Source organism: Toxorhynchites rutilus, chromosome 1, assembly GCF_029784135.1.
Source record: "Toxorhynchites rutilus septentrionalis strain SRP chromosome 1, ASM2978413v1, whole genome shotgun sequence".
NCBI classification, from domain to species: domain Eukaryota; kingdom Metazoa; phylum Arthropoda; class Insecta; order Diptera; family Culicidae; genus Toxorhynchites; species Toxorhynchites rutilus.
The window spans coordinates 44294102-44312774 of NC_073744.1; the positions used below are offsets into that span (position 1 = coordinate 44294102).

At 38.3% G+C, this 18673-nt stretch overlaps 2 protein-coding genes and 1 pseudogene across 3 annotated transcripts in view; all 3 read left to right on the top strand.

Annotated features, from left to right (window-relative positions):
• The window catches only part of LOC129766034 (vesicular acetylcholine transporter), a 62873-nt gene that overhangs the window by 23621 nt on the left and 20579 nt on the right, over window positions 1–18673 (top strand). The gene's annotated exons all lie outside the window — the stretch shown is intronic.
• Window positions 1–18673, top strand: part of LOC129766050 (choline O-acetyltransferase) — a 134643-nt gene that overhangs the window by 23615 nt on the left and 92355 nt on the right. The window lies entirely within an intron of this gene.
• On the top strand, window positions 15311–15530 carry LOC129763783 (U4 spliceosomal RNA; annotated as a pseudogene).

Here is an 18673-nt window from a genome sequence, read left to right on the forward strand (position 1 = left end):
CCTCCCAATTACTTTTTTAAATGGTTTGTTTCAGCTTGACCTGTTTATATGTATGTTTGAATGTCCTACATAAATAGAAATTTTACCCCGTTCCTGTTGACTGATTCATCTGTAATTTGGAACATACCTTCATCTCTGCTGTGATTATAAAACGGCGTATTCCATGATCATGAAAAATCCAATTTGGCCACCGTCAAAAAATGGCTGAATGGCTTGACTTGGAGAATTTCAAAGTAAATAGAATACCAGGTATGATGCATCGCCTGTGTCAAAGAAGAAAAAGAAGTTAATTTAAAAAAACTCAGTATGTTTCACGTCGTAAAGTTTTTCAAAAATTGTGCTTTATCACATGTTTGAAAATTAAGGAAAAATGACACACTTGAAGCTATATATGACGACAAATGCGATAGTGTATCGGGTTTTCATTGCAGGTAGGCATTGCAACGTCTCACGATGCCGGAATAATAGCAGAACGGAAAGTGACGATGGAATCAGGATATCTTTACATCGTTTTCCAATAGATAAGTCGTTTAGATGGAAAAACCTGTGAGATGCATTCAATATATTGTCCTAAAATTACTTTTTGCTTTTTTTTTGTCTAAGTCAAAGCGGGGAGTAATATATCTGGCAGAATGCATACATGAGTAAAACGGCCCATAGACGTTCAATGTTATGGCGCAATATTTTAAATATTATTGATCAATAATATTGAACGTTTATGGGCCGCTTAAACGTATCCTACGCGCAAAATGTGGTACTTATCTAATCCTTCTCTTCAGGTATTTGACAGTTGTTACTGTTAGTTCATTATTGCGCAATAAATTTGTAGTATCAGTTGTTTACAATCGTGTGGGTACACGTCGAAAATCGTATTGTCATAGTTGGGCTCGAAAAATGTGGCATGGATAATGGTCACACTTTGCAATCTATGGTTTGTTCTACCTGCCCCCGTATATTGAGTCGCTCAAGTACGCCCTCACCCGTGCAGTGAACAACTTTCCTATTAAAGTAGTGCGTTCGTAATAGTTCAATCATGTTCTACACTGATGGGTCAAAAATGGGAATCAGAACAGGTGCTGGAGTGTATGGTCCCAGAACAAAAATCTCTGTAGCTATGGGAAACTGGCCAACAGTTTTTCAAGCAGAAATAGCTGCGATAATAGAATGCTCAAATGTCTGCCTTAAAAGAAAATATAGACATGCTAGCATCTGCATATTCTCAGACAGTCAAGCGGCACTTAAAGCTCTAAATGCTTTTAAATGCTCCTCAAAAATTGTCTGGAAATGCATTCTCCTCTTACGGCAACTAAGTCGGATAAGTTCGGTACAACTGTACTGGATTCCTGGCCATTGTGGAATAGAGGGAAACGAGCGAGCAGATGAACTTGCCAGGAACGGCTCAAGCTCACCTTTCACTGGTCCAGAACCATTCTGTGGAATATCTGACTGTGTGTTGAAAGGTGAGCTGAAGAACTGGGAAGACCGGGAAGTGTTAGCCAACTGGTTGGCGGTACAACTTAACCAGTCAAAAAAATTTATCACGCCGAGTATTAAAATTACTCAACAATTGCTGAGTCTTAATAAGAAAGACTTAGGCACAATCACAGGCCACTGTCCGAGCAAATGCCATCTCAAAAGCATAGGTTTAGTGCAAGATGATATTTGTCGTTTTTGTAATACCGAAAGCGAAACCTCGGAACATTTGCTCTGTAATTGTGGAGCTCTAACTAGACGCAGACTTAAATACCTTGATAAGGCTATTCTGGAGCCCAAGGAAATTGGGTCTGCGTCGCCAATCAGGATTATAAAATTTATCAAACAGAGTATTCCTGATTGGCACCTATCTCGCTATAGCTTTCAGTCTACTTCTTCATGAATAAGCAGTAGGTAAGCTTGAAGCGGAGTACCAAAAAAATGGGATATACCACAATAGTTCAGAATAATGGACGCAGTAGTTCACATCCAACAGGGGAAAAAAAAGTAGTGCGTACTGCAATCGATGATTGGTCAGATCGTCTCCACCTATGCGGAAAGGCAAATGTAGATCATTTCGAATAACTTGTTTGTGTAATTTGTAGCTGTTGAGTAGCTGAATGAAACTTTGAAAGAAATTTTATAAAAAGATTATTTGATGGCCAATATGATTTGTGGCCGATATCCCGTGTAACAGAATGTATGACTATACTAGGTATTTACCTGGTATAAAATCGTGGGGCCCGTCGGATTTCCACTATCCACAGTTAGTTGTTTCATCATATGCCCCACGATTTTATTTCAGTCTCATCAATGCCCTAGACCAGCTATACTCAACCTGGTGGGCTCTTTTGGTTGACCCATCTGGCGTTGCTTTATTCTTAACAATTTGATATGTGTAACAATTACAAAGAAAGGAATCATCGCCCTTTTTTGACGTGGAACTACGTCTTTTATTGATGGTGCTAAATCAGAAATCAGAGCAAGATTTAATAAAATAGTAACAGCAAATACAGTGTTCGTTCTAAGGAAAATGTGGATGATGAGAATATAGTAATTCTAGCTCCGCCCATTTTGAATTTATTGAGTATAATCAAGCTATTCACAATTCCACAGCATTCAAGATTTATCAGTCATCCAGTTACCGACCAGTCGGCAACAAGGCTTTCCAAATAGCCTTTCTCAAGGCCGAGTGTTTAGTTCAGTTTGTTCCTGCTGTTTTGCTCGATACGAAGAAAGAATGAAAGATTGATTTGGCACACAGTGGTGCAATTTTGTTCAGTGAAGGCAACGGGTCGATTTTCATGCTGTCTGATGGAGAGTGCTTCTGTATTTATACACCACATCATTTGGGCATCTGCACTGGGGTGTAAGTTTTAAATTTAGGAAACGGGAGTGTTACGTTTGGGATTTGAGGGTTAATATCTCTATATCGGCTGAACGAAGTTGTGAGATATTACTAATTGACCCGAAAATTTTTTCCATAGCTAATAACTGCATTCAAAACAAACTGTGGATATCACAAATATTGGTGAAACCATAAAAAACTATAAATATAAAACTCACTGCCAACTACCATACAAATGAAAAATACATTTCAGCATAATTCAAGAACTAATCAAGCAAACGGAACCAAATTTGGCATATGAAGGTTTCAGCGAGCAATAAATAATTTTATGGTGGTTTGACACTCCTTTCCCCTCTCTAAAGAACCCGAACTTATCAAACAAATGGAACAAAACTTGGCATACAGAGATTTTAGGGATCGATAAACGTTTCTATGGTAGTTCAACACTCATCCCCTGTCTCTAAAGGGGGATCCCATACAATCGAAACACAAATTTCTGCATAACTCGAGAACTGATCAAGCAAATTGAGCCATATTTGGCATGTGGAGGTTTCAGGAGTCACGAAACGTTCCTGTGGTGAATCGACATTTCTCCTCCCTCACTAAGAGGGGCTGCCATACAAATGAAACACAAATTTCTGCATAACTCGGAAACTAATCACAGTTCTGCGATTGGACGTGGATGTGATAACGAAAAATAAATTTTGGGCGGGACGAAGTTTTCCGGGTCAGCTAGTTGGATATCTATATACATAAAAATGGATTTCTGTCTGTCTGTCTGTCTGTCTGTCTGTCTGATTCTTATGGATTCGGACACTACTGAACCGATCGACATGAAAATTGGTATGTAGGGGTTTTTGGGGCCGGGGAAGGTTTTCGTGATAGTTTGAGACCCTTCCCCCCTCTCTAAGTGGGGGCTGCCATATAAATGAAACACAAATTTCTGCATTACTCGAGAATTAATCACGCAAATGTAACGAAATTTGGTATGTGGAGGTTTTAGGATGCAATAAATGTTTCTATGGTGGTAAGACACTCCACCCCTCCCTTCAAGGAGGGGTGCAATAAATGTTTGTATGGTGGTAAGACACTCTACCCCCCTCTCTAAGAGGGAGCTGCCATACAAATGAAACACAAATTTCTGCATTACTCGAGAATTAATCAAGCAAACGAAACCAAATTTGGCATGTGAAGATTTTAGGGTGCAATAAATGATTCTATGGTGGTTAGATACTTCTCCTCCCTCTCTTAGGGTGGGCTGCCATACAAATGAAAAACAAATTTCTGCATAACTCGAAATCTAATCAAGCAAATGGAGCCAAATTTAGCATGTGAAGATTTTAGTTTCTATGGTCAATAGACACTCCTCCCCCCTCTCTAAAGGGGAGAGGAGAGAGGGGTCTGTGTCCGAAAATAATCTGATATCATAATGACGAGTTTTGGTAGAAGTACTAGGATTTTTTAGTAAAGGGTAAATTCAACGGGGTCGATTAGAAGATCAATCAATGAACAGTTCTGCGATTGGACTTATGAACTTGCGCTTAGTAAGAAAACGTGAATGTTTGAAGGTATTGATAACAAAAAAACAAATTTGGGCGGGACGAAGTTTGCCGGGTCAGCTAGTAAAAACATAAATCTCGAGTATTGTTCTCGCGAGAACAAGAATGATTTATATATTTTTCAAAGAGAGCGTCTGTGAATTTAGGAGAGGTGTGAGAACTACAAACTGCTACTTGCCTAATTATTTTCTAGCTTTTAGTATATTCTCTGTATTATTATAATGTTTAATCACAATGACACACCGTTTAACTTAAAAAGTGTTTTTTACTTATTTTATTTTATATAGGGTAAACTAGCTGACCCGGCAAACGTTGTTCTGCCGTTTAAATTATTTCTAGTGAATATTTTAGCTGTTAAATAAAAAGAAACTAAGGTATTGTAATTATGTTTAAATGTTTTAACGATCTATAAAATTAATCGATTGTGATCGATGAAGGCAAGATTCTACGTGGATATCGGACAGATATGTGCAGGTTTGACTGTCTGCGTTGCATTGCATTGGTCTGTGGGTAAACGATCTTCCCTAACCCGAGTGTGATGACGGTCCATGATGATGATCAAACGGATATGTGGAGATACGATCTTGACACACAGAGAAATAAAGCCCGTCAGACGAGGACTGCCAACAAAAATTGAGCAAAAAACCCAATAAAAAACATTTTATAATTCAAAAATACAACCTCAACAAAATTCAAATTCAGTTTTATTATCGTAAATGATATGTTTGATCTCTTTAATATCAAATGTAGAGTGAAAAAAGCGGCATTATTCCAAAAATGGAAGTAACATTGATGGACCAGCCAAATGAGTTTGAAAGTCACTATAATAAAAAAAATAGATTTCTTATTATTTCGTCGGGTGATTCAATCGAGGAGTACTCACATCAGTATTCTGAATTCGGATCACATCCATATTGCTTCCTTTTTTCACAGACTTGCAAATGTATTTACTGCTTTTCACAGAACTGCAGAGCTAGACATTGATATGCGCATTGAATGTTTGCTCAGCTGAGGAAAATACGATACTACCCAACGATTTGGAAAGTCAATGTTGATATTTATGAATGATAATCCACCATTATCAAAGATTGATCGTTGATATATTGAATATCATCTACGCTTTTGATAGTGTCGTTGATAAAATATTTTTGGAAAACGCTTAGTATATTTTCCATCTGCCATTCAAGATGATGAAAGTTTTTGATCACCACGTGGGCCATAAACCATGTTTGTGGTAGCAATATCTAACAGTCACCCATATTCCGGAATTCGATTGCTTTGAACCCCGATCGGATCTCACAGTTCGATCAAAGACTACTGTTGCATTCTGAAATCCGATCGACCTCAATTCAATCGTGCTATGAAATGTGGCAATCTTGTCTTGACGCAAAATAGACATCTAAATAATGATTCCGTATTCGTGGAGTAATTCACTCTTTATCAGATTAGCAGACACGCAATCATCATTTTTCTATAAATCTCCGTTAATTTCCGTCAAAATTTTATCCTTAAATTTTAATTAATTATCAGAGCCAATATTCAATATGTTCCCCCCGTCCCGATCCGTTCGGGCAATTCTGATTCGATCGGTTTTCAGAATACAGGAGAATAATTGATCAGTAGATGGATCTGGAGTTTCCGATGAAATTACACTTTGTCGATTAACCAAACTAAAAATCTGTGTATAAGGTAATCCACGTTTTTGTCATTCAACCGAATACATCCAGCAACATGTCGGCTGGAATACGTGTTATGTTGTGATGGAGCTCATTAAAGACTTTATTGCTTTTGTTTGAACACTGGCAATGAAAACTTTTTTGTATTGTTATGGCAATTCAAACTGTTTTTTTTTTTGTATTGTCATGGCAATGCAAACTGTTTTGGACTGACAACAACAAAGGCTGTGTCGGTGTTGCTCATGAAAGCGTCTCGCGAATGAATGTATTCTTCCTCAAACCTTCCTTCCGTTGATTATGTCAAAAGAATCGCAGTCGTTCGCTCTTTTCCTGTATACCTGGCTATATGTCGACCATGGCACAGCGCAAGACATTATAGAATGACGTTGTCCTGACCGTGTCGAATCATTAAACGACACACATAAGAATGCCTCGAGTACACTTTCTTGTTTGTTTCGTCTCCTCCAACCACATGTGAAAAGATATTATTTCAAAATGAGTAATGATGAGTAATGATGTTATTAGAATAATTACAATAATTCATTGTGCTCATCCAAAAAAGCTTCCAGCACGCTGGCGATGCGCCTAGCTTTAGTCGCATTGAGATAACCTGCGCATGTTGGAGGGTAAAAGTTCGATGAAGCGGATGAAGTGTCATTTAACAACGTAACCAAATTAGTTCTGTTTGAAAAACGAACGAAGGGTCGATTATTTGTGTATTGTATATACCAAAATACTGAAATCGCGATTAAAAATGGGTGGTACAAAAAAAAGTCACAGGAGGGTTGTGTCCGAGACATGACCGCATAATTGACGTAGGATTCCGTTATGCTATCACATCGTTAAACTCTTTGATGATGATTTGGTGGCCCTGAAAAAGGAAAAAAAGCCGTTTTGTTTGGTTGTTGGGTATTGTTTGTTCACTTCACTAGTGCTTACAAACGAGTGATGATGACAGAAGGATGGTGAGTAGTCGTTGGATGGTGGGTATCACGATAGAAGATGCCGAACTGGAATGAAATATTATGACAGCCGCCCTCTTTGGCCCTGGACGAGATGGCCCCTGAGTTCTTTATGGATGTGTCAGAAGATATTTGTCATTATCGAACACAACTATCAATTTTGATCACTAGTCAATCAATTTTCATGTCAAGCACAACGGAACATGATGTTATATGCCTCAATGCGAATTTCAATTGGACTAACAGCACCTAATACCAATATGTAGAGCATATGGGGAATCACTTTATGAACTTTTCTTGGGTGAAAATGAACACAACAAAACAGACAAATCGGACGATCCGTTCTCGAGCGGAAACACACATTGGTTTTCATTTATGATTTTTTTTATCCCATCTGTTTTATTTTTTTTATTATTAGGGCTCATCTAGCGATTCAGCTGTAGCAGAGCCGAATTTATCGTGTACATTTTTTCTCATGTTGTATATTACACAGTAGCCATATAGGCGTAAAAGTATTCCTATCTCATCGATACACATTTTTATCTATTACACATTAGCCATTTAGGCGTAAGAGTATTCATTCCTATTCTATCGATTCACAACACATGTCGCATTTTTCGGCGTAAGAATATTCCTATTGTTCTAATGTTCACAGTTGGACACAGCCGGACTGTTGATATGGGGCTTCCATTGTTGTGTTTATAAATAGCACCAATTACCGATGCAGCAGATTGATCGTATGTGGAGGCTGGGATCACCATCACATGATGATTAATGCACGGACGTAATAGCTGGAATAACACACAAAGATGGTCGGTTGAGGGCCCTCAGTTATATGCTAATGATTGTTCGCTTAGTAGCGGACACGCAACCAATTAGGCTACGAAGACACCCTTTTTTATGAAAATTGAAATAAATCGTTTCATAGTTCAAGTCATTTAACAAAACCGCTACCGTATACAGTTTTACACTCACACTTGTGCTAAATGTTTGACAATGCATGATCAGTCATTGATATGAAATTTCACGACGCAACCAACATTAAAGTTCCAAATTTGAATTTTATTTGCTAGAGTGGATCGTATCACTCACCTTACTTGCAATGTAAAAATTCCCCCGTAAATCTATCAGAAAATGACTGAGCAATAATTTTGAGTACAAGTAGAAGCATGTATCTTCAATTTCGACCAATCAGAACGAGGTATTTCCATTTGCATAACGGTTGAGGGTTTTCAGTTGTTCCATAGTTTCATGAAATATATTATTTTATTCAATTAAAAAATATTGTTATGGAGTACCGAAAACGACTGGACAATAAGCGTTCGAAATTGAACATTTTTCACGATGCGATCGATTTTCGATTTTCAAGCTGTATCCCCAATATTCCCTGTTCCCTAAAGACGTAATCCGTCAAAATGGTTGCGACTAAGGACGGGCAATACTTTCAGGAATGAGGATAGAACCATTTTTCGCAATAAAACGTCAAATTTTGGATTTAAATTTGCATACCTGATATATAATTTCATATCATGAGTACAAACAATGCGAAAGCTTTTGCACTTGTGGCCCGTTGTCTCGAAAGATGTAGAACACTTCCACACCTATTGACAGGCGTGAAAATTCTAGTTAGAATGTCTTCCCACAAACACGGCATCCGGAAGACGACGATGGGAAAATTATGCAAATTACCATCCGCATTCAACTCCCACGAAATCAAATTTCGAAACACTAAAAAGCATTTCTAGATTTCCTGCATCATCGAAGCGGGTTGCAGAGGTGATTCCGATCTATCTAGATGGGGGACGTGGGAGTAACACACCCTGATTGCATATGCCACAGCGGGAAGGAAAAAAGACGACCGAGGAAAATAGGAGATCTTGCGTTTCGGTTATGGTTTGCGTTTGCGTTGGAAAATAGGGTGCGATATGGGTGGGAAACAACGCAGATGAAGATCTCTATGTAAAGCAGGCAGCCAAGCCCTGTCGATTGTTTTGGTACTTTCTTGATTTACGGCCACAAAACGTCGAGCAATGTGTTTGCGTTGTTCGACTATAATGGCCCCCCTCTCCTGGTTCGGTGTATCGAATTATAACAAGTTGGTGGAAGGTGCGTGAATATTTCATACGGTTTTTGGACGATTCTCACAAATGAAGCTAAAGAGTGAGTGTTTTGCTTTGAATGTGGTATCAACAGTCACGTCATATCGGGAAACATTACGCTCTTTTGGAAACATGACTGTTCTGTAAGCTGTTAAACTTTAGCTCAATCTTTGGTATAAAAATGCACATAAATTAAAAAGTACCTTGAAGATCAGTTCTACTCACATACTGGTACAGTGTTTATCTCAACCATCGCATTTCAATCTGAGAACTTGCAAAATCTATGCTTGAAGCTATTCGTTCTTGCACGTCCTGCTTGACATCTCCCTTGCTTCCGTTCGTGCCGGGTATTCCACTCGACATAATTGTAAATTCCTTCCTGACCTGAACACACTCCTTGAATCCCTACTCTGAAAAATCCCCGAACCCTTGCAGTCGTAGCGGCTGGAATAGGTTCAATTGCACGGAGTGGCATAAAGAAATTGTATTACAATTTCGCACATCCGAATAAAACGAACTGACTGTAGGCCAGAGAAGGCAGATTCCCCCCGAGGATACACTCCAACAAAACTCTCGAAACGAACAAGCGTAGCCCTCGCGTTCACGTTTCTATTTACCTTATGTTTTGCTCATAAAATATTCACACGAATGTTGTTAAATAATTCACGTACACATCCAAGCAGGAAGTCCTGACGATGAACTGAGGGTTCGTACCTTCCACCACACGACGGGAGAAAAAAGTTATATTTTTGCCCCGAGCACTGCTGATTTCGCTTTCGGTTCGGTTTGGTTTGGTTTGGTTTGAGTGTGGGTGGTTGATTATATTTACCACCCACTCCTACTACCGCCCACAGAGTTGCATGTCAGCAGCACCAGCAGCACACTAGTCAGTCAAGAGAGGTGTCTTCGGGCGGAGGGTTTTTGATGTCTGCTGCTGAGCTGGAAATTGTATAAAACCGAAAAAACGGTCGTCGCTGCGAGGTACGAATAAAAGTAAACAGCGGACGGCCGGTCGTCCTGAAGGTGAGTGAAGGTTTTCTCTCCCTATTCGAGCATAATGCAAAGGAAAAGCTACAATCGATTTATTTTCCATGCTTATCCGGCTGGGCTTGGCTGCTACGGAGGGGAGAAATCATTGGCGAGATTGGGTTTTCACTATGACGTGTGCATTTGGTTCGCAGGGAGGACGCTTAGCTCGGGTTTTGGAGGTCTTCGCCCATTGATAAATTGGGTCGCTAATGAATATTTAAATATCATCAAATTATTTCATTTTTCCTGAACATTGGCAACACTGCGCACTTGGGTACACAGAACTATTTGATGCGATCTTTGAATGCGTCTTTCGGGTTAAATACATTTGGTATCTGAAAGTGAATACATTGGAAAGTTTGGGCAAGCTAGAAATGTTTTCAAGAATGAGTGGAATAATTTTATAATTTCCATTTTTTATATATCATTTTCTCCGGCATATTACTGTATTCAAATTGGTGGACTCTTCCTCTGATATTCTTTTTGAGATTTTGAATAGACTATATCCTAATCGAAGTGGCAAATTCATGTTCTAGTCAAGCGATATACCAATCCAGGCCAAAACAATACTGAACATGTATTCTAAGTAGTCTCATTCTCACACAATTCCTAAAGTATGATTCAGTTTCATGATTAACATCCGATAAAATCTACTGTATTCGCAAAATGCTAGCCACATCATAAGCTTTTTACATTTTTTCGCTGCCATACAAATGAAACACAAATTTCTGCATAACTTGAGAATTAATCAAGCAAATGAAACCAAATTTGGCATGTGTTTTAAGGTGCAATAAATGTTTTTACGGTGGTTAGACACTCCACTCCCCTCTCTAAGGGGTAGCTGCCATACAAATGAAAGACAAATTTCTGCATAATCCGAAAACTGATCAAGCAAATGGAGCCAAATTTGTCATGCGAATGTTTTAGGGGACACGAAAAGTTTCCATGGTGAATAGAAACTCCTCCCCTCTCTGAGGGGGCGGAATGTTTCTATGATGGTATGACACCCCTCCCTCCTCTGAAATGGAGGGGCCCCCTCGCCCCTCGTCCCATAAAAATATTACACATATTTCAACCAACAATATTCCAACCAAACATGACAATTAAAAATTTTCGGAAAACTCTGAAGAAAAGGAAAAATTCTGAAAATTGAATTCCCATATGTTCTACAATTACATAGTAACAAATGCTGTTAGTCCATTTGATGTTTGCGCTAGCGAAATAGATCTTTGTTCGAAACTGGAAATGGATTTTAATGTGATGATGTGCCTGAAAATAATCTGATATTATAATGACGAGTAGAAATACTAGGAATTTTATAGTAAAAGGTAAATTCAACGGGGTCGATTAGAAGATCAGTCAATGAACGGTTCTGCGATTGGACCTATGAACTTGCTCATAGTAAGAAAACGTCAATGTTTGAAGGTATTGATAACAAAAAAAAATGTTGGGCGGGACAAAGTTTGCCGGGTCAGCTAGTACAGAATATAAATGCGATCCTGGTAAGGATTTATCATATCCTGTACGTATGAATAGCGCACCTTCGGTACATTTAGTTGCCATTTGCATTTGCTCTCATGCGCATCGGTTTCGCTCCGATGCAAAAATCGAGAATTCGAGAAAGGTTTTTGACGTAGAACTACGTCTTTCAAGAAGCGAGCCAAATCAGAAAACAAGTCACGTTTTTATGAAATAAAGTTAACGTTGATAACTATTTTCACAAGGAACGGATTCTGATGATATACACACCAATCGAATCGGAAATTCTCTAAGATTTGTTTGAAATGCTATACATTACACTTTCCTAATCCCTAAACGATTTGATATTAATGAAAACTGGAAGCATTCCCTTTTTCCCATACATTTGTTCTGCTGATTTGTGTGCTAACCCTACCCGTACCATCAACAACGCGCAACTAATACATTCGTTTCTGCCCATTTTTAACTCATTTGGTATAAATAAGCCATTCACGATTTGAACCCACACCAAATCATTCTTCGTGAGGATACTGACTGGACAATATCGTTGCTGAACGAGCTGGACGGCGAGCAATCCAGTACCTTTCTCAAGGCAATGAGGGTGGAGGTGTAGTGCAGGAGTAGAGTAAAGTTTTCCAAGGGCCTTTCTCAAGGCTAGAGACGAACTGAAAAAGTTTAGTCTCTACAATACAAAACCTAACCTGACCTGAACCCACACCACTTCTCGTTTGGTGATCATCGGAACAACATCGTTGCTGGCGAGCATCGAGCGAAAAAGGAGGAGTATGGACTAGAATTTCTTTCCCCTGGTGGAATGGAACGAAACCACAGTTGCGAGCGAGTAAGCAAATACAACACAACGAGCGGACATCGCTCATACCTTATATTGGTTTACTACTGTAAAAATAACTAAATAACTAAAAAGTTATATCAAAAATTTCGATGCATTCTGAAAAATATCCGAAGTGAAAAACAAGTGGATTGAATGATATAATTCCGTGGTTTTATGTCAAAAATGCGGTTGTGCCTTAGATACAACCCCTTACAATTTTTTCATAAACGGTCATTCTCGTGATGTTTCATTTTTGTCGATGCATCTGTTTGTTACTGTGTGCGTTCTCTGTGAAACGCTTGTTTGGTGCTGGTTGAATTGCGATGCACGAAAGATATATATAGGTGCGATACCATTGAGGCAACACTAAACAACATGAACCATGACACTTGATGCTTGCAAATATTGTCATTTTTTCTTGTTTTAATGGGTTGCCAAAGATATGTTGAAGTTGTTAATGAATGTGGAATAACGGTGCTGGTGGACTAATATTTAATCGCATGTGGCCGAACGTGTGACAAATTGCAACATATGACAACATATGTATTGTTCTCGCGAAGGCAAGAAAGAATTGCTGCTGCTAGAACTTCTTTTACAAAGCCATGAACCCTTTTCAGGCCCACAGAAACTTTCTACTAAAGAGTTATTCAGGAAATTTCGTAGCATTTATAAATAATATCCGAAATTAAAACAAAGAAAATTAAATAAAACGAATGCGTAGTCCTACGTCTTAAGCGATTATGTCTTGGATACAACCCCCTATAATTTTTCTAATTATCTTATCATTTACGCTAAAACATTAAAAATTATATAAAATCATTCTCAAACACAATTTCGATTCTCGTCATGTTGCATTTTGCCATTTTTGCATATGACGATTGAGTGTAACGTCGTGCTGATTTCAAATCCGATCGGGTTCCGGAATAGGGATGTATATCTTTTTATCTATAAGTAGTTTCTTCTACCTGGTCAAACGGGTACTGGTAAATATTGTTTCAGACTTTTGAAGCATTCTATGACCAAAATCCGCAGCTCCATTCGCCAGAAAATTGTGGATTATTGGATTGCAATGATGGAAGCACAGCACGACATTTTTGACATGTGACTACGTCTAACCGGAATATATTAGGGGAAAAAATGAAAACCTAAACACAGAACATGCAGGGAAAAATGAAAGATTTCGCTCATAACACGAATATTTCTTAATAGATCGGAATGATGTTTGCACCAATTGATAGGATATATTTCTACGCGTCTATCACATTTAATAAAATGTTCGAAGTGTGTTCCCTAACACAGCCATCAAAACCAAGGTGCCTTACATTACATGGCTTTTGTTCAAATTCTTTGCTTACCCAGCAAATATGATGAATTCAATTGAATTCGAAAATTGTTTCATTCAATCAATAGTTTACTCAATACTAACAAATGATTACTTAGCCAACGGTAGTTCCACATGAACCTTGCGGTTATACCATAGATATATCCCACCCTTTTTTATGGATGGAAAACAATATGATGGGTCGAAATGATGCCTTGTTGGAGGGGTTCCATGTTCTGCTCACGGTGGTTAATAGCAAATCATAAATAGATGATGCATTCATTGAGCGCTATTCTGAAGATATCAGACCATTATTCAAGGAGCTATACGGTCGGTATACATTGTCTCCAACAGTTCATAAGCTTCTGGTGCCGGAGTCAGCTATAATCAAATACACGATGCAACCAATAGGAACATACAGCGAAGATGTGCAAGAAACGGGAAACAGAGAGAGTTTTGTTGCAGAAAGTTCAGAAGAACAGTATTTCAGGAAGACGTCATCAAACGGTTGTTTGGTTTTTTCATAATTAGGTTTTTTTTCTGTGAGGCTTTGATGTTTTCATTTCTCACAATATTTCTAACTATTTCTTTCTCTATTTTCTTCTTTCTTGTTCTCGAGACGTTAGCATCAAAAACATGACTGTCTAGGACAGGGCCGAGCCACAGGGGCACAACTGAAGTTTGCCGACCTTACATGGTCAATTATATTGTCAATATGATGACTTATGAGCGCATAATGACAACCGTCGTTCGGTATTAATGAAGAAATTTATTTTTTGCTGATTTGCGAGCAGCAATATTTTGACATTTCATATAAATGGATGTTGTTGACGTATTGACTCACGGACTCAGGGATGCCAGGTGATTTTTTCAAATGTCTTCACATGGTACGTAAAAATGTCTCCAAATGTCTTCACATGGTACGAAAAAATGTCTTCAAATGTCTTCACAGTCATATCGAAAAAACTAAAATTCATAGCTTACATTTGGACAAAGTTTGATAACTCATTCAATGTTTATATTAATTGGCATTGCTATATAGCGCATTTCACTTAACTTGCCTTGAGGTTTTGAAGTTTATTTCAATAAATGTGAACAAAGAATATATTTCACAACTGCGAACTGAATTTCATGAGTTTAGAAATGATAATAAGCCTGATATACCGTTGATTGAGTGAATATCGCCCCGGTTTCCACAAATACGGAACTGTGATAACTCAATTTGTTTATTTCAGCTTTGATGTTTTGTTTGTAGCTCAAACCATATCCATAAAACTGATTATTGAAACGGTATGTAACCGGAAAACCTTCGTTTTGTGAAGCGGTCGTTTGAAAGATCTAGGTTAGTCTATTGTATAATATAGGTCCAAATTAATAAAAATACAATGTCACAATCATTCAAATTTTCTAGTGCAAATGAACTAATATCTTCTAAAGATATTAAAAGTCCCTCGTTGTTGAATTCATTATATATACTTGTGGATTTTCTGCTTGGAAAAGATTGAAAAACGCGAGTGAATGACCCCGAGACTAGCTTTGCTCAGTGGCGATATCATAGCCATTGAGGTTTATCCGAGGTGTGTTTGTTGCTAGTTGAACTCTAAAAAAATCCGAGGCAAAAGTCTCTGCTGATTACTAAGAACAAAAGTGAACAAGTGACACTGATAAAAATGCGATCGAATAACACTGATACAAAAGCCTTACTTCTTTTGACGATATTTCCGCTCAATAGTTAGAAATTTATGAAAATAATATCTCTCAAAAATTCACATACGCTATCGTACTAAAATGTCTTCACATATTTCATAATGTCTTCAAAATGTCTTCACAGTAAGTCAAATGTCTTCAAAATGAAGACATGTCTTCAACCTGGCATCCCTGCACGGACTTCGAAGCTGAGTTGCCAGATAATTTTGATCGTTGTCACTTATTTTGATCGTGTAAGGTGTCCAATAAACCATGACTCAATTTTTCCACACTATCGAATGGAAGACAGAGACAGAGTCAAGCATTTTTTTTAATTTTCCTGGAGAAAAATTAAAGAAGTATTGGGCTTCGAGTTTGAACCCAATATAAAAAACAGGAAGTGGGTTATATCTGTGGTATAACCGCAAGGGTGACGTAGGACTATCGTTGATTTAGTGAGCATTTGTTTCTAGTTGCATCTGAATCAATTCGGAATGAATGAATAAATTAATATTTGGGGGACTTCGAAAACGAGAGCAGTACGTTGGAGGCACAATATTCAGCAAAAGAAACAATCACACAAAAGTTGTATAACACATAATACATTGCTCGTATTGTGATATGATTTGTATTCCATTTCCAATAGACATTGCATCAAATCAGTCTACATTTTGCGATCCCTCATCCTTTCTCACAACACCCATTTCTCGTTTGAGAAATTTGTTGAGTACACTTCGTTTGCAAGTGCGCGTAGAGCGGGAATTCCTCCTTAAGAATCATTGCACCACTAATACATTGCCGAAAGACTTGGTTTTACGTTGATCGCACTTGATTGAAAAATCACAAAACTAAATGTGTTTGGTCGCAGTGTTTTATGGATAGAAATCTTCAAAGTAAAGTCTTTCGCTTGACTGTATTTTTCAATTCCAAGGGGAACTGGCAGATTATTTTTCAGCAACGATTACATCTTTCCGGAATCTTTCCGCTGCTGGGTAGCAACCAAATGAAAATTCCGCACGTGTATGTGTGTGTGGCGGCTGCTCCGATGCCTCAAGCGGAACCGTTTTTCGATGCTGATACTCTCTTGGTCGCCTTTTCAGTGGCATCACTCTCCTCCTGTTGGATTCCCTTCTGGCCTAAGATGCACGAACAGGCTCTCGGTGACACCGTTCATCAGCGCTTTCATGATGAACGAAATTAGCTTCACCCCAACAGCGACAACATGCTCCAATCGTTGTTCAATTATAACTGAGTGGATTTCCGAGCGGCGCTCGCTTATATACCCATTGGTGATATCAATAGCCTGTTTTGAAAGCAATTTTAAGGCTATTGAAACAAGTTTTTGGATCAAGGAGTAACAAGTATACAACGCGTAGACATTTCATCTTTCAAATGAATTGTTTATCATACCATTTCGTTCAGTTGTTTAGAAGCTATTAACGCTCAAAATCTCGGTCTCCGGCGTAACGCTTTCGTCTTCGAAACTTTGATTTTACACCCCGGTATAGAAATGAAAGACGTAGTCCTACGTCAAAAATGAAGTATATGGAATATTTGCAGTGACTTACGTGCTATTCTTATTCCAGGCTCACGAAGGATTTTCACGAGCATCAAATCCTACACAATCTTGAATTTCCAATTAAGGTAACGACCTGTTTCGACTGGCATCGCCCCTAGCATCACATCAAAGCAAAAAAGGTTCACAAAACGCTAGGCGGAATGGAATCGGAAATTCGCTTCGAAAACGATAATGCTTCACTTTTGCCAAAAGCTGTTTCTTCCGACAAAATATCGATTTTCTGCGGCTATTCCGTGGCTTGGCTCTTTTTCTTCGTACCGGCGCTAGTGGAAACAGCGGGAAAACTGGCCGCAGGGAAGTGGGCAGCTTAAGTCGTCATCGTAAATCTTTGCGTTTTTACGAACAGAATTAATAGTGCGGTCTATGTGCTGCTGCTACACGTGATCGAGGCGGTTGGCTGACGATGCGTGCGTGTTTCGATGTAATTACCTTCACGGATTCCATTTTGGCCCTGGAGGGAAAAAGGGAGAATTGCTTTTGTATTCTCTTGAAGTGTTATTTTTTCTATGTGAGGGAAATGACCACCCACTACTATAAATGGCTGAGTTCGAAAAATAGTTTCACTATGCATGCTAACAATGGTACTGTTTAGTGATATTACGTACGAGTGAAAAAGCATTTCTTCTTTGCTTGGTGCTTTCGATACGAAGTATGCAATTAACTGTAATTTAGTTGAAGAGCAAATTAGCTTTACAACACAAAAACGTGTTTCTCCTTCAGATATAATCATAGTAGATAAAAGTATCGTTAATTTTCCCTTGAAGTTATCATGGAATACATAAGCCGAAATATATTTATAAGATAATCAAAAAACAGCAACGTGTTTGTTCAAATTGCACAGTGTTTGAAGTTTTAGAATTAAAAATGATTTTTTAAGAGAAACGTACCGAAAAGTTCAGCGCAAAACAACTGTAACAAACATAATATGCACGTAAACCTATCTTCCATGTGTTAATATCAAAGACGCTTACCTTATTTGACAACATGATCTAAATCCCCTTCGGACAGAAGCACCAGCAAATAAATCGATTCTTCCCTTTGTGATAGTAAAAAAAAAGACAGGCCAAAAATAAATGTGTCGCATTTTCCCTGATTTAGATTTTCCCCCTCTTGAAGAAGTCTTTTGTGCTTGATTTTTGTTCAGACACTCTTATCCAATTGAACTGATTACCAGATAAGTTTCCGGGGAAGAAGTGTCTTCATCCGACTCGCATCTCTTTATTCGTTCTCCTTTTTCTGAATACATCTTTGCTGAATAATTCAAATTAGATCTGTGATTTGTTTGGGACTTGTTTGACGTTAATCAGAGCAAAAGTAAGCAATTTGTCAAGGACATTAATTGATGGATGACCGGAGCTTTCCTCAAGTAAAGCAAGAAACATCTGATAGTAAGGTAAATGGTCTGGGTTTGTCCGATTTGGAGTGTTTTCGCGCAATTAGTAAATGCAAATCGATTTTTCTTCATGAAAATCACATATAATCAAAACGAGTTTGGGTTTGTAGAAAAGCCCCAAGTATTCAGGTGCTAATACTAACATAAGGCGTCGAAATCATTCAAATGTATATATTTTTTAAAAGATTTTCCTCAAAAAGGAATGATGATCCTGGTTTGTCCGGTTTTAGAAATCAC